General features: G+C 43.5%; 1 pseudogene; it reads left to right on the top strand.

The window, feature by feature from the left end:
* The first annotated feature begins 4,215 nt into the window (after positions 1–4,215).
* LOC132229326 (serine/threonine-protein kinase RIO3-like) lies at positions 4,216–6,212 on the top strand (annotated as a pseudogene).
* Positions 6,213–16,397: the final 10,185 nt, after the last annotated feature.

The raw sequence follows: 16,397 nt of genomic DNA, 5'->3' as shown, positions 1-16,397 counted from the left end.
TACCACAAAGCAGACTAGTCACAAAACGTTCTCTGTGCCTGGTGAAGTTGGGGGACCTGAAAATATGTTCCCAATTTATTGTATTTTTTTCTCTTCTCTTTCTTTCCTTTCTCTTCCCTTCCCTTTATCTCTCCTCCCCTCCCTTTCCTCCCTTTCCCTCCCTCCCTCCCTCCCTCCCTCCCTCCCTCCCTCCCTCCCTCCCTCCCCCCCCTCCCTTCCTTCCTTTCTTCCTTCCATGTTTTCCCAGTTATAGTTTTGAAATTTGGGCTCATGGACTCATTTGCTATGGACTCATGGCTATGATTACCACTCCCTTCCTTTGTGAGCAAAAGTGTTTATTGTAATTGCTTTGCCCGTCTCGCTGTTGAATATTGGTTATGCAAGCGTCAGATAACTTGCATTTTAAAGTTCAAAGGCTTTAGGTTAAAAGGAGTTGCATCTGATGAATCTCATTCATATCTGGGCTTAATTAAAATAATGAGATCTTGCATTTTAAGTCAGAGCTTAATGCCATGATTGAATAAAACGGGGTCTTATTTTGAGATGAGTACATCTTGCATAGGAAGAATGTGAATTTTGGCCAAAAACAATTCTTCCAAGCCTAGACATGCTACTTCTCTTATAAAGAAGCAGAGGGCATCCTTGAATTGGACTGGTCCTGTGATCTTCTTCAGTCAATGGGCTGCAGAGAAAATGATGTTGTGCCTGGCAGCTACTACTTTACATTCTCAGAGTCCTGAACCACTGTGGCAGATGTCTTTCACTTTGCTGGAGAGGGAAGCACAGTACTCCCCGGCCATTCTAATCAGCCTAGCAATTGTGGGCATGAAGTCATCTTGGAGATGTCCATCTCCAGCAAAGCCTCAGGAAGAATGCTGCTTCATAAGTGTCCCCACCTGGGAGAGCAGACAAACAGCCTCGCTGACCCCAGTCAATCCAATGAATTGAGAGAAATAATAAATTATTACTGTTTTTTTTTGCCACCAACTTTGGGGTGGTTTATTATGCAGTAGTTGATAACTGGGAGACAAATAAAAGAATGAAAGAATGAAAGGGTAAATGACTGGCTGGAACAAAAGCCTCTAAAAATGCAAGTAGATTGTATTACCTGGATTTCTGGGTGTGTTATCAAAAAGTTGTGTTATCTTTTCCTTCCACCTACCAGCTTTTGTGCAGCTTTACACCTATGATTGCCTGTGGGCACCAAGGTCCTATGAAAAGGTTCTTCTTTTCTGTGTGTTTAGACCACAACAGCTTTCTCCTTTTTTATCTTTTTTTTTTTTTTTTGGGCATATCATGCTCATTACTTTTTTTAAAACCTTCATTTCTACCAAATATTGAAGTCATTTTAAAAAATGAGATAGGGGTAGCTAAACAAACAAACCAAAAAAAGACATGGGAAATAAAACTTTTATGTTGTGGGAGAAAAGTGGTCTACGATAATAGCTAAAACAAATTCAGAGGATCTAATACACTAAAACTATCACGATGTCATTGAAGGACTTCCTTATCCACATGCTGTGAATAAACCAAATAAAAAGCTTGGAATAGAGACACAGTGATGGGGAAAGTAAACTTCAAGACAGAGCCTCAGCTGTAGTTTGGCTGAGGAATTTGCATTTGCAACTGGTTGTTTGGTGTTTTAGTATCTCCATGACAAGTATGTACTAGAGAAACAGTGAAGAGGGAAATAGATAGACTTTATAGATACTACTAAAAGAGCAATAATGAGGAATGATTTAACAAAATTCAAAGGTTTCAGATCATTTGAGAGCCAGAAACAGCAGATGGTAAATATAGTTCAATTCAGTCAAACATAAAAAAAAAAAGATGCAGAGCAATAGAGAACTATAAAAGAAGGCTGTGGAAACATTTCAATAAACTAATCACCCAGTCCACCAACCAGAAAATATCCCCAAACTTTTAACTATCAGCTTAGTGCAAAGAAACCATCTTCTAAGATGAAGTCCTGAACACAAAGAGCTTCAGGTGTTTAGTCCTAACTGTTGAGGGAAGTGGGGGTGAGAAAAAATACTTCGAAGTAGGAAAAAATAAAGCCACTTAATAAAACATGAAACTTTAGTCACAGACTCCAGGGATTTAATTTTTTCCATAGAAATAAAAAAGCACATTGCTAGGTGTGTTAACTTATTTAATGGGGTACATTTTAGTACCTTATGTAAGAGGATGTCTAAATATAGCCAGGAGAGCTTTTTTTCCCCAAATGAAAATAGATTATATAGTTGTAAACTGCCAATTGTTTACACTGATGGTTTTAGTGACAGAAGGGTCTGTATACCTTTATATGGATGAATTGGTCGGCACATTTCAAGGCATCTGTTTCCACGTGGTCTCTGTAGTTAGATGGGCACCTCTCCTAGAGGAAGCTTAAGTGGGAATTTATAGCCTCACTCCTGCCCTGTTAATAACAAAAACATCTCAGGCTATTCTCCCAGGTCCCACAGTTTACTCAGGGACAACAGAGTTTGTCTCTCTAACAATAGCATTTTCAGTATGTTATTAGATTGACAATCACTTTCTTTTTCTTTTTGCACATGAAAAATATTTTGGGACAAAATGGAACAAGGTCATGCTATCTTATTTTACTTTAGAGACAGCTTTGACTCTAGCAGGCATGCTAGTTATGTTCCTAAATTAACCTGCGATGTCATAGTGTGTATGGTAGTTTGGGATTAAATTTAGAACTGTCCTATAAGGAGTATCCAAAACCAAGACACCAAAGGGAAGATAGAGAAATATAGGAATACTAGAGGCCCGGTGCATGAAATTCATGCATGGAGGGGGTTCCCCCCCTAAGCCAAGCTTGCACCCTCTCTAATCTGGGACCCCATGGGAGATGTCCAATTGCCAGGATTGGGCCTAAATCGGCAGTCGGACATGCCTCTCACAATCCGGGGCCACTGGCTCCTAACTGCTCACCTGTCTGCTGGCCTGGTTGCCTTTAAATGTCCCCGCCCCCCCTGCCAGCCTGGTGGCTGCCAGCTGCTCTCCCCACCGACTTGGTCACCCCCAACTGCCCCCCCCTGCTGGCCTGGTTGCCCCCAACTGCCTCCCCCCCGTCCGCCCCCACTGGCCTGGTCGCCCCAGGCAGCCTGCTGTTCAGTCATTTGGTTGTCCCTCACTAACCCTCCTGCTGGCCTGGTTGCCCCACACAGCCTGATGTTTGGTTGTTACTGTTACTGTGATGGTGTCCTGGACAATTTTCATATTTCTCTATTATTAGTATAGATGGAAGATTTTAAGTCAGGAAAACCTTGAATGGACAGATGTTTATGGGGATATCTCTACAGATATTTAAAAATACAGTTGCCCTAGCTGGTTTGGCTCAGTGGATAGAGCACTGGCCTGTGGACTGAAGGGTCCCAGGTTCGATTCTGGTCAAGGGCACATGCCTGAGTTGCACTGGATCCCCAGGAGAGGGGGTTCAGGAGGCAGCCAATCAATGATTCTCTCTCATCATTGATGTTTCTATCTCTGTCTCCCTCTCCCTTTTTCTCTGAAATCAATAAAAACATTAAAAAAAGAAATAAAAATACAGTAGTCACCAGAATATGTTTATAGATGTTTATGATGTACTTCTGAATAAAGTCTAGAGATGAAAGCTGATGGTCTGTAAGGAAATTCTCCACACTGATTCTTCTTTTTTACAAAATTTCTTAAAGTGTTTAATTGCTGCTAGAATTATTTTCAAGTTAAGGAGGTAAGAAGTTTGACTTTTTAAACTTCAAAATGAACTTCCCTGCTATGACTGACTATATTTTCCCACATGAAGAATTGTAAGTTTTCACAATGAAGTCATAAACTTTTAGTGTACGTTGACTCTCTGCTTTATCCCTCATCCATCTGCCACATAGGCTCATCCTGGTTGGCATACTGATAATAGCTAGCATGCATATTATGTGTGGTTTTAAAGTTATAACTTATCATGTAGAAACTGAAACAATATAGATATGTTTTAAAATTTATTCTTGTTTAATAAAAATAGAAATGGTCAATAACCAAAACCCCAATTTTAGAATCTTTAAATAAAATACAGGGTGGGGCAGGGATGCAGCGCTAGCTGCTGACTTCTGTCACTACAACTCCCCAGACTGCCCCACCAGCCCCCCACCCTTGCCCCAGCCCCACCTCAGGTCCCCTGTGGAGGCTGGGAGGTGCCATCTCTCCTGTGCTTGTGGCTGGCTCCTTACCCCCATGGATCTGGTCTGAGTGCCATTGCCCGAACCTGGGCTGGCAGCAGCCTGAGACCAACAAGTGTCCATGGGCTACCCTTCAAAAGACAATATCCTGATCTTTGGCTGATGTCATGATTGAGCAGTTGGCTAAAGAGTTGCAATTAGAAGAAGCTGCTGGTTTTCTTAAAGTTGTGGTTGCTGAAGGACCATTTCTTACTGGAGAAAAACACTGATACTTCCAGCGACCCAATGCTGGCTCAGATGCTACAGATGGAATTCGACAGAGAATGATGCACAGTTTAGGCATGAAGAAAAAAAAAAATCAATGACGATAGCAAAGTTTCCATTTCCTTTGAAAATTACCAAAAAGTGCATCCCTATGAAGACAGTGATAGCTCTGAAGATGAGGTTGACTGGCAGGATACTCGTGATGATCTCTAAAGACCAGCAAAACCAGTTCCTACTCCCAAAAAGGGTTGAAGTAGTCTGTGGGAGGAAGAATACAGCCAGAGTGGAACATTTTGCACCTGGGTTCAGGAAGGAGATGGAATTTGAATGGATTTAAAACTATCAAACCATGTTTTCAATGCTTTAAAACAACATGCCTACTCAGAAGAACATCCAATGCCACCTTGATAAAACAGAACACTCTACTGCAGAAAAAGCAGTTGACCCTAAGACACGCTTACTTATGTATAAAATGGTCAACCACTGGGTGCATTAGTACAGGAAAGGGATCTGTTGTCTTTCATGCCTATGGAGGAAGCATGGAAGATGAAAAAAATATAGTAAATTTATACCTATAGATTGTGCCATCAAGGTATTTAAACAACACTTAATGCAGTGGTTCTCAACCTTCTGCCCCTTTAAATACAGTTCCTTATGTTGTGACCCAACCATAAAATTATTTTCGTTGCTACTTCAAAACTGTAATGTTGCTATTGTTATGAATCATAATGTAAATATCTGATATGCAGGATGGTCTTAGGCGACTCCTGTGAAAGGGTCATTTGGCCACCAAAGGGGTTGCGACCCACAGGTTGAAAACCACTGCCTTAATGAGTTTTAAGAACCATGACAAGTATATTAAAGGTGATTTCAGGTTTAACGATTACTTCAGTAAACTAAATCCACATATGATCATCTGAATATGAGCAGAAAAAGAAATGCACACCCTCACCAGAATGCAGGAAGCTGGGATTTCTTGTCCAGCAGTTGTGCTACACAAGAAACACATTTCAGTTATGTCTTTTATTGGCCATGATCAAGTTCCAACCCTTAAACAAGGGAGCTTTTGTTATCAGGTACTATGTACAATGAAAAAAGTAAAGCTCAGTAGTGAAGAAATGAAAGCCTACAAACTTTTCACTTGATGCAGCAGTTATACTATAATGAGCACACGCTTGTGCATGCCGACCTCCGTGAATATAACATGCTGTGGCATGCTGGGAAGGTTTGGTTGATCCATGTCAGTCAGTCTCTAGAACCCATTCATCCTCATGGCCTGGAGTTCTTGTTCCGTGACTGCAGGAATGTCTCACAGTTTTTCCAGAAAAGCGGAGTGGAGGAAGCCCTTAGTGAACGAGAGCTCTTCAGTGCCGTTAGGTTTATACATCTCAGCAGACTATGAAGCTGATTTCTTAGCTGAGATAGACGCTTTGGAGAAAATGAATGAAGATCATGTTCAGAGGAATGGAAGGAAAGCTGCTTCATTTTTGAAAGACAATGAAGGTCCTCCATCCCATACGATGAGTAGCGCCAGTACCCACTGCTTTCAGTGTTGACCCAGCGGGGATTGCCGGCTGCCAATGCCAAATGAAGTTACAGGTGAATTGAGATACCAACACGAGCTGTGTACAGTGGTGCATCTGTGCTTTTCCCCTGGTAACCCATATGCCAGATGTGTGGAATTTTTAGGTCGGCATTGAGAGAATAAAATCTCACTACCTCTCATCTTATGAACAGGATAATATAATTCTTTAACAGCTACAGGTTATGTAGTTGAAATCAACCTGATTTTACAGGATTCATGGCATAAAATGTTTTGATGATAATTTTAAAAATGTAGGTAACATTTCCAGATATGGGAGGAAGGCCAGAAGTGTTTACAAGGGAGGCCTTTATTATCACCTGCTTGCTCTGATCACCTCTCTTCTTTGAGTTTCATCTTTCCTCAAATATTTTATTGGACTTAAATGAGCCCTTCTCAATTCTTTTTAAAGACCATGGCCATGATTCTAAAGGAAAATATCTTCTTTTAGTAGGTGTCTTAAGTTGAAGTCTGGTTTCAGAATTGCTGATGGAAATAAACATAAACAAAATACTCTTTATTGGTACATCATGAATATGAACTGAGTTCTTTACCAAGTTTATATCCAAGGAAAGGATTGTAGGTTTCTGAAAGATAAATATACTGGTATAAGAACTTAACCATCCAGGAAAACCAAGATGGCACCATAGGTAAACACCTGAAATTGCTGCCTCACACAACCACTTCAAAAATACAACTAAAAGACAAAATGGACATCATCCAGAACCACAGGAAGGCTGGATGAGTGGAAATTCTACAACTAGAAGGAAAGAGAAAAGCACACTGAGACTCAGAGGAGGTGCAGAAGTAAAGTGCAAAGGTATGGAGGCTCACATGGAAAGGGCTGGCAACTGAGGACGCGGTTGTCTTTTTCAATTAGAAGGGAGACTCAAGCTCCCAACTGCTCTGAACTCCAGTTCCAGGCGAGTCTCTGGGGACCCAGACTCATATGGGGAGAAACTGGATTGTCTGGCATTGGGCGGAACTCGAGGGCAGCTTTCTCTCAGAGGTGGTTGCAACAATTACAGCGGGACACTGAGACCCGGGGCCTCTTAAGGCAGGGCTGAGGATCAGCCACAGCTGTTTGCTCCACCCTGTTGATTCCCTGAGACTCTTCCCCACCCAAGCTGTGCACAGAGGCTTTTGCATATGAATGGCCTGTCCCTTTGCAATATAAAATTACCTAACAAACTGCAGCTGGGTCAGAGAGACCCAGAACTTCCAAAAGAAGGCCCAACGCCCAACAGCAGCTTGCATTGCTTCACAGCTAGGCCTCATATGGGCACCTCCAAACTCCAAACAAAGAAGAGGAATCTGCAGATCTCTCCATAGCTCCTGCTAGGTAGCCTCAAGCAGAGGCTAACTTAGCACCTCCTTAGAGATCCAAGAGCCAGTGTACCCAGTGGTCAGAGTAGGACCATCCAGATTACAACTCCTCAGATCCATAAGGGACACACTCAGAGGGCAGACTCAGTGAGCACCAAAGCCCCACTGAAGCAAGTCTTGCCCCAGAAGGGTGTCTTCAGCACAGAAGTTCTCCCACTGTAGACATAGCTGATTCTCACATCCAATTGGCCTGGAGGTCAATTTCTCCCAGTGATACCTACAACAATCAAGGCTTAACTACAACAAGACTGTGCACAAAGCCCACAAAGGGGTGCACCAAGGGTGTCCACCTCAGGTAATTGGGGAGGCTGAGCCACTGGGTCCTATAGGACAACTAGCACAGAAAGCCACTCTATCAACACAGGGAAGCAGCCAAAATGTGGAGACAAAGAAACAGGTCACAAATGATAGAAATGGAGGAAAGCAAACTATTGGATATATAGTTCAAAACCACGGTTATATGGTTTTTCAAGAATTTTCTAGAAACCGCCAATAAATTTAGTGAGACCCTCCTCGATAAATCTAGTGAGACCCTCAAGGATATGAAAAAGGACCAACTAGCAATTAAGCATACACTGACTGAAATAAAGAATATTATACAGAGATACAACAGCAGCCTAGAAGATTACAAGAATCAAGTCAAAGATTTGAAATATGAAGAAGCAAAAAACACGCAACCCGAAAAGCAAAAAGAAAAAGAATCCAAAAATATGAAGATAGTGTAAGGAGCCTCTGGGACAACTTCAAGTGTACCAACATCTGAATTATGGAGGTGCCAGAAGAAGAGAGAGAGCAAGATATTGAAAACCTATTTGAAGAAATAATGACAGAAAACTTCCCCTACCTGGTGAAAGAAATAGACTTACAAATGCAAGATGCACAGAGAACCCCAAACAAAAGGAATCCAAAGAGGACCACACCAAGACACATCATAATTAAAATGCCAAGAGCAAAAGACAAAGAGAGAATCGTAAAGGCAGCAAGAGAAAAACATTCAGTTACCTACAAGGGAGTACCCATACAACTGTCAGCTGATTTCTCAACAGAAACTTTGCAGGCCAGAAGAGAGTGGCAAGAAATATTCAAAGTGATGAATAGCAAGAACCTACAACCAAGATTACTTTACCCAGCAAAGCTATCATTCAGAATTGAAGGTCAGATAAAGAGCTTCACAGATAAGAAAAAGCTAAAGGAGTTCATCACCACCAAACCAGTATTATATGAAATGCTGAAAGGTATCCTTTAAGAAGAGAAAGAAGAAGAAAAAGGTAAAGATAAAAATTATGAACAACAAATACATATCTATCAACAAGTGAATCTAAAGATCAAGTGAATAAAAAATCTGATGAACAGAATAAACTGGTGAATATAATAGAATCAGGGGCATAGAAAGGGAGTGGACTGACAATTCTCAGGGGGAAAACGGTGTGGGGGTGTGGGAAGAGACTGGAAAAAAATCGTACACGTATGGATGAGGACAGTATGGGGGGGGAGGGTAAGGGCAGAGGGTGGGGTGGGAACTGGGTGGAAGGGAGCTATGGGCGGGGGGAAGGAGGACCAACTGTAATAATCTGAACAATAAAGATTTAATTAAAATAAAATAAAAAAGAACTTAACCATCCAAATTGTTTAAAATTAACTTTCTACGTTTATGTGAAATGGACAGAGTGTACTCATTGTGCAGCTGCTCTGCATTTATAAGGAAGATGTAAGATATCTGGAAGGTCAGAATGGTAAGATTTAACCTGTTTGACATATTTTAATGAAGTCAGTGGTACAAAGTTTAGTGTCCGTTTCTCTCAAACTCTGTACTTTAAGATAAATACAGTAAGTCAAGGGATGAACACTAACTTTGAAACAAATTTGGTACCAAATTAACCAACTAATTTCAACCATCTGACCTCACTTTTAATAATATTTAGACTGGCTGGATGCCACTTCTTAAGTAAAGCAAGCACTGTATTGGCTTTGTTAGGACTGAAGTTCATTAACTACAGTGTAATTATTCCTCCTGTTGCTGATTTCAGATTGGAACCACTAGAGACCCAATCTGGTCCTTAAGAGTAAAAATCTAATCATTATTTACCCTTGAGAGTTTCTCCTTAACATTATTTTATTTATTTTAATTTTTAATCCTCACCCAAGGATATTTTCCCATTGATTTTTAGAGAGAGTGGAAGAGAGAGGGGAAGACAGAGAGAAACATAGATGTAAGAGAAACACATTGATTGGTTGCCTCCTGCAGGTACCTTGACCAGGGCCTAGGCCGGGGAGGAGCCTGCAACCCAGGTGCATGCCCTTGACCAGAATTGAACCTGGGACCCTTTGGTCCACAGGCCGACACTCTATCCACTGAGCCAAACTGTCCAGGGTTAACGTTATTTTAAAATGACAAATATGTTCTTTCTAGAAATATATTTATTTTTGTTTCTGTTGTATATTTTTTAGAGAAGTGTGATTGGGGGTTGATACTTATTACAGTTCTGAAGTGTTTACTATGAAACAAAGATTTCAATGAATGGTGATTATTGCCTTTACAGAAATTTCAAAGACCTATTTTTTTAAAAAAAACCATTAACCATTTTAAATTTATTTTGTTTTGTTTTTTGAAATACTCTGTTTGACTAAGAGCAGCAAACCATTTCTGTGCAGCATTCTTGGAATGTGCTGTGAACAGGCTTTTTAAGAAATTAAAAACGAAGAAATCATTTTAAAAATATAGGGTGGGGCAAAGTAAGTTTACAGTTGTTTGTATGGAAAAATAATACAATAATTAATAAATAATTATATAAGAATACTCACAAATGTTTTGCCCTACTCTGCATATTTGGGATTACTAAGCAGAGATTATTTAATTAATTATAAAAAATAAAGTTATCTTAAAAGTTTTTGGTGACTTTCTCTTTCCTCTAGTTGGCATGTTAACATAGGTAAAGCTCACTTTCCCCACCTAAAAGGCTGTGATGATGACTTCATCAAAAGCAGAATTCCTGTCATTTATTACTTATGTATTTATTTATTTTTTATAAAGCATCCTTTTAAAAATATTTTAAAATTGATTTTAGAGAAAGAGAAAAGGATAGGGAGAGAGAGGGAGAAACATTGACATGAGAAACAAACATCAATGGACTGCTTCCCACATGTCCCGACAAAGGTTTGAATCTGCAACCTGGGTGTGTACCCTGACCAAGAATTGAACCAGTCATGGGACTGGTGCATGGGACGACACTCAACCTAATGAGCCACACTGGCCAGGGTGTCCTGTCATTTACTTTTTAATCCTCTGTACTCAGAGCAATGCTTATGGATGATAGGCTAGCAGATGTTTGTAGAAGAAATAAATAAACCATAATTTAGTACTTCCCAATAGTTTAAAATAGTGTTATAAAATAAAAAATTAAATTTACTAAAAATTTTATTTCACTTTTGTGAGAACAGAGAGAAGGTCACAAAAAATAAAAAAGATGTTAGGCAGCTACATTTTTTTAAAAAGAGAGAAGTTATTGAATTCATAGAATAACAGAAAATTATATTTAGAAGTAGTCTTAAAATATGACAGTTCATGACATGGTATTTATTAAGGAAAACACTTCTCATATGAGAGTTGACTTTTTGCTCTAGCATGACTTATCTTGCTCCTTTTTTTATATAGAACAAAGAAAAATGCTCTTGTACATGACATTGTAGCAAGGTTCTTAATTTGATTCTCTGATATAGTTATAAAAAGGCTTTTAGAAGTTTTCTACTGCATAAGTTTCTGTTTCAATATTGATGTAAGCTACATCAATGCATTATGTCTCTTATAATTTACTAGGGGCCCGGTGCACGAAATTCGTGCACTGGGTGTGTGTCGGGGGGAGTGTCCCTCAGCCCAGCCTGCCCCCTCTCACATACTGGGAGCCCTCAGGCATTGACCCCCATCACGCTCCAATCGCAGGATGGGCCCCTTGCCCAGGCCTGACGCCTCTGGCCTAGGCGTCCGGCCCGGGCAGCGGGGACCCGCAGCTGCAGCGGCCCCACGATCGTGAGCTCCGCTTTAGGCCCAGGCAAGGGGACCCTAGCTCCCGGGACTGCCAGCTTCTACCGTGCCCAGCTCCCATCGCTGGCTCCACCCCTACTTCCTGCTATCACTGGCCAGGGCGGAAAAGGCACCTGATTCTCCTATCATGGCTGGGGGGCAGGGCAAAGGCGCCCTGGGGCCGCCTTTTCCCTGCCCCCCAGCTCTTAGTTCCCCCCTGGGTTTCCGACCACTGTCAGTGGCAGGGGGCTTCTTCCTGCTTTCCCTTTCGCCTCCCTGCATTGTGCCTACATATGCAAATTAACCGCCATCTTGTTGGCAGTTAACTGCCAATCTTAGTTGGCAGTTAATTTGCATATAGCCCTGATTAGCCAATGAAAAGGGTAGCTCGTACGCCAATTACCATTTTTCTCTTTTATTAGTGTTGATTCTTGATTTGTTTTGATTTGTTTATTTCTTATAATCTCTGCTTATTATAAAAAATAAAGTTATCTTAAACATTTTTTGGTGACTTTCTCTTTCCTCTAGTTGGTATATTCACACAGGTAAAGCTCACTTTCTCCACCTAAAAGGCTGTGATGATGACTTCACCAAAAGCAGAATTTCTGTAATTTATTACTTATGTATTAATTTTTTTATAAAGCATCCTTTAAAAAATATTTTTAAATTTTATAGTTAACTGTGGTCTTTTGGCTACATTTTCACTGATGGAATGTGACTAGAAGTCAAAGTGACATTTCAAGTATGGGCCTTAAAAATTTGGGCACATGAATTTTTTATACCTTCCTTTTTCCATTATCTGCAGCTTGGTCACTTATGGCATGAAATTATGGACATACAGATGAGAAACATGAAGGTAATGTTGGAATCACAATGTAGAACACTTTACTCTCTGAATGACTTTATAGGGCACAGCTGCCACTTACCTGACCTGCATACTTGGATCTGTTACAAAAGAGAAAATTAAGTTTTCTATTTTTAAGTCTCTATATTTTGAAGCATCTTATAGAGTAGCTTAGTCCTCATTACTGCAGTTGGACCCAACAATTTTAAGTTGCCCTAGTCCAGAAAGAAACCAAATTATAGTTCACTAATTTACATGTTGGCACTTCTTTAAAAATAAAAATTAGCACATCTAATTTTATCTACTGACTAGATGCCTGGTGCATGAATTCATGCACAGGTGGGGTTCCTCAGCCTGGCCAGTGGTCTGGGCTGATTGGGGCCGTCTCGCCCAATTCTGATTGGGACCAATGGACACCGGCTGGCCAGGGAGGAACTGCGGGAGGTTGGCCATCCAGGGATGGACCGTGGGAGGGCTCCAGGGCATGTCTGACCCATTTTGCCCAGTCCCGATTGGCCGGACCCCAATAGCAAGATAACCTACCAGTTGGAGTGTCTGGCCCCTGGTGGTCAGTACATGTTGGTCAGACACTTAGCATATTAGGCTTTTATATGTATAGACTAGAGGCCCAGTGCATGAAATTTTTTTCGGCGGGGGGGGGGGGGAATCCTTCAGCTTGGCCTGCACCCTCTCCAATCCCGGACCACTCAGGGGATGTCCGACTGCCGGCATTGGGCCTAAACTGGCAGTCGGACATCCCTCTCACAATCTGGGACCACTGGCTCCTAACTGCTCACCTGCCTGCATGCTTGATCATCCCTAAGCACTCTGCCTACCTGCCTGATCACCCCTAACCACCTCTGCCTGCCTGAACACCCCTAACTCATCTGCCTGCCTGCCTGATATCTCTAAATGCTCCCCTGCCGGCCTGATCACCCTTAACTGCTCTCCCCTGCCAGCCTGATCACCCCTAACCACTCTTCCTGCCTGCCTGATCGCCTCTAACCACCCCTGCCTTGGCCCCCACCACCATGGCTTTGTCCAGAAGGACATCTCTCCAGTCTAATTAGCAAATTATCCTTTTATTAGTATAGATAGGAATATCATATTAGAGGTGATATGTTTACTTAAGCAGTGGCCATATAAAAATAATATGCCCATTTGCATGATTATTGGGTAGAATCACAGGCCAAGTAGAATGAAAATATTTAGGTATTCAACAATTATCAGGTGCTAGGTACAGAGTCCATCTTGTAGGACACTAAGTATTCCAATTTTTACAAAGCACTGCTCTCTAACAATGATTTCAAAATAAAAGCTAAAAAGAGACTTGGTACTTTTCCTGGCCTCCATTGCATTTAACCTAAAGTCTTCTAGATGAATACAAGGCCACACAATCCTGGCATTATTTATCAACTCCATTTTGCTTAGGAAAGTTGTGTGGGTTATTTCCTTCCTGATTTTAAATAGACAGGTATGAAGTTAATTTAGGTGCTTGCATTCATTCAATAGATGTGAGTTAGATGAATGAATGAATGAATGAATGAATATATATTTATTGAGAGTTTACCACAATCCAGAGATTATTCTGTTACCCAAGGACTCCATGAATAAAAATGACAAGGCCTCTGTCCTCATGGAGCTTTTGTTTCAACCTGTAGATATAGGAAATCCTATCTAATAAAAGAGAAAAATGGTAATTGGCGTACGACGATACCCTTTTCATTGGCTAATCAGGGCTATATGCAAATTAACTGCCAACTAAGATTGGCAGTTAACTGCCAACATAGGCGCAATGCTGGGAGGCGAAAGGGGAAGGAGGGAAGAAGCTGCCTGCCGCTGACTGCAATCGGAAACCCAGGCGGCAGCCAAGAGCCAGAGAACCAAGCTGCCTTTGCTCGGAGAAGCCAGGCCTCCTTTGCCGGCTTCTGTGATAAGAGAACCTGGCTGCCTTTGCCGGCCCTGGGCCAGTAATGGGAGAAGCTGGGTGGGGCAGGGAAGAGGCGGATGTCTGCCTGGCTTCTCAGATCACTGATCACCAGTGATGGGAGAACACCCAAAGGCGGGGCCAGAGGCCAGGCTGCATAGCTGCCTGGGGACACCATCTGGACCCCAGGGGCGACGCAGCCAGGCCCCAGAAGGAGACCCAGGGCCCGGGGCTGAGTTGCAGCTGTGGTACGCAATCCAGTGCCTTGGCTGAGGAGACCCAGAAGGAGACCCAGGCGCTGGGGCTGTTTTTGCCGCTAGGGCACACAATCCAGTGCCCAGGCTGAGGAGACCCAGGGCCTGGGGCTGCGTCGCAGCTGGGGCACTCCATCCGGTCTGGGGGCGATACAGCCAGGCCCCAGAAGGAGACGCAGGCACCAGGGCTGTATCGCTGCTGGGGCACGCGATCCAGTACCTGGGCTGAGGAGACCCAGAAGGAGACCCAGGGGCCTCGCAAGAGGAGAGTCTCCATGGTCAGATGGCGTGGTGTCGGGACAGGAATAAAGACCCGAGGTGACTCAGATGCCTGGCCACAGGGTTAGACCAGCCAGCAGGGCCTTTCAGTTGGGACTGGGGTGGGGGTGGGGCGAGGGAGGCAAGCCGGAAATAGAGAACTACAACTCCCAGGAGGCTTAGCGGCCAGGGCCTGGGTGCCTGGCTGTGAAATCGGATGGGCTGTAGTTTCGCAAGCCACTTTAAACTAGAGGCTTGCAAGGTTGGAAGTTCTGCGTCGGGAGCCAGGGAGAAATGGAGCTGGAGCAGAGAGAGGGGTCCATGGCAGCTGTGGGCTTTGAGGAGTTCTCAGCACCTCCCGGCTGGGAGCTGGCGCTGCCTCCGCTGAAGGTGGTCACATCCTGGAGAGCGAGCTTGAGACCAAAGTGGAGTTCGTGTCTGGGGGTCTGGGCAGCTCCAGCCTCCAGGAGCAAGACGAAGAGGAGGAGGCAGCCTGAGGCCAGCAAGGGCGGTGCCAACAGGAACTCAATCGCAGGAAGTACCAGGCGCTGGATCGGCACTGCAGGGAGATTGAGCAGGCGAAGGAGCGGGTCCTGAACAGGCTCCATCAGATGATATAGAGGATAACATGGAGACTCCAGCAGGAGCGGAGGTTCCTCATGAAGGTGCTGGACTCCTACGGTGACAACTACCGGGCCAGCCAGTTCACCATCTTACTGGAGGACGAGGGCAGCCAGGGCAGAGACGCCCCCAACCCAGGCAACGCTGAGAACGAGCCTCCAGAGAAAGAGGGGCTGTCCCCGCCCAGGAGGACGCCAGCGCCCACAGAAGCCAGCAGCCCTGCCCCTGGCGAGGGGCCCAGCAGTTGGAAGAGGCGGCGAGTGCCATAGGAAGGGCACTGGGCAGGAGTCCCACTGACTCCAGAGCTGGCCCCCATGCAGATAAAGGTGGAGGAAGACTTTGGCTTCTAAGCCCTCGAGGCTCTGGACTTAAGTTGGGTTTCTCGGGGGCCAGATAAGCTGCTGCCCTACCCCACCCTAGCCAGCTCCCCCTTTGACTGACCCCCCAATAAACGGACCCAATGCAAAAAAAAAAAAAAAAGCTTATAGAGGCATGATTATAGGATCAAATAGTATAAATATAGATGTAACAGGACAATAAAAAGAGAACCTGGCTATGATGATAACCTGAATGCTGCCTCTGTGTCATTCCTTCTTTGGGAACCCCTGGACCTGCTGGGGCTGGACCCCAACATTCCTCTTCTTATAAGGACTTCAGTGAGATGGGCTAAGGGTCCCACTGGAACTGCCACAATTTAATGTAATCCCCTCTTTAAAGATCTTATCTCCATATACAGGTACATTCTGAGGTTCTGGGGATTAGGATTTTAACATACATTTTGTTGATTACCCAAATCAGCCCTTACCAACCAGCATGTTTCAGAAAGTAGATTCCTACAGGGTTATTTACCAAACATTCAGAAGTATTTTTAAAAGAGCTAAGCCCCTCGCCCACCGTGTGGGCCCCTCCCAGCGAAGAGCGAAGGCCTGGGTTCCGGGCACCGGAGGAAAACTGGTGCCAGCAGCCAGGGGAAGGGGCCCCCAAGGGGCCCCAGATTGCGAGAGGGCACAGGGTGGGCTGAGGGACCCACCCGAGTGCACAAATTTTTGTGCACCGGGCCTCTAGTATATAAATAAACAAATA

The sequence above is a fragment of the Myotis daubentonii genome, chromosome 3, assembly GCF_963259705.1.
Source record: "Myotis daubentonii chromosome 3, mMyoDau2.1, whole genome shotgun sequence".
In the NCBI taxonomy this organism is placed as follows: domain Eukaryota; kingdom Metazoa; phylum Chordata; class Mammalia; order Chiroptera; family Vespertilionidae; genus Myotis; species Myotis daubentonii.
Note: the sequence above shows the minus strand (reverse complement) of the source record. Positions and strands in the feature narration are given on the sequence as shown.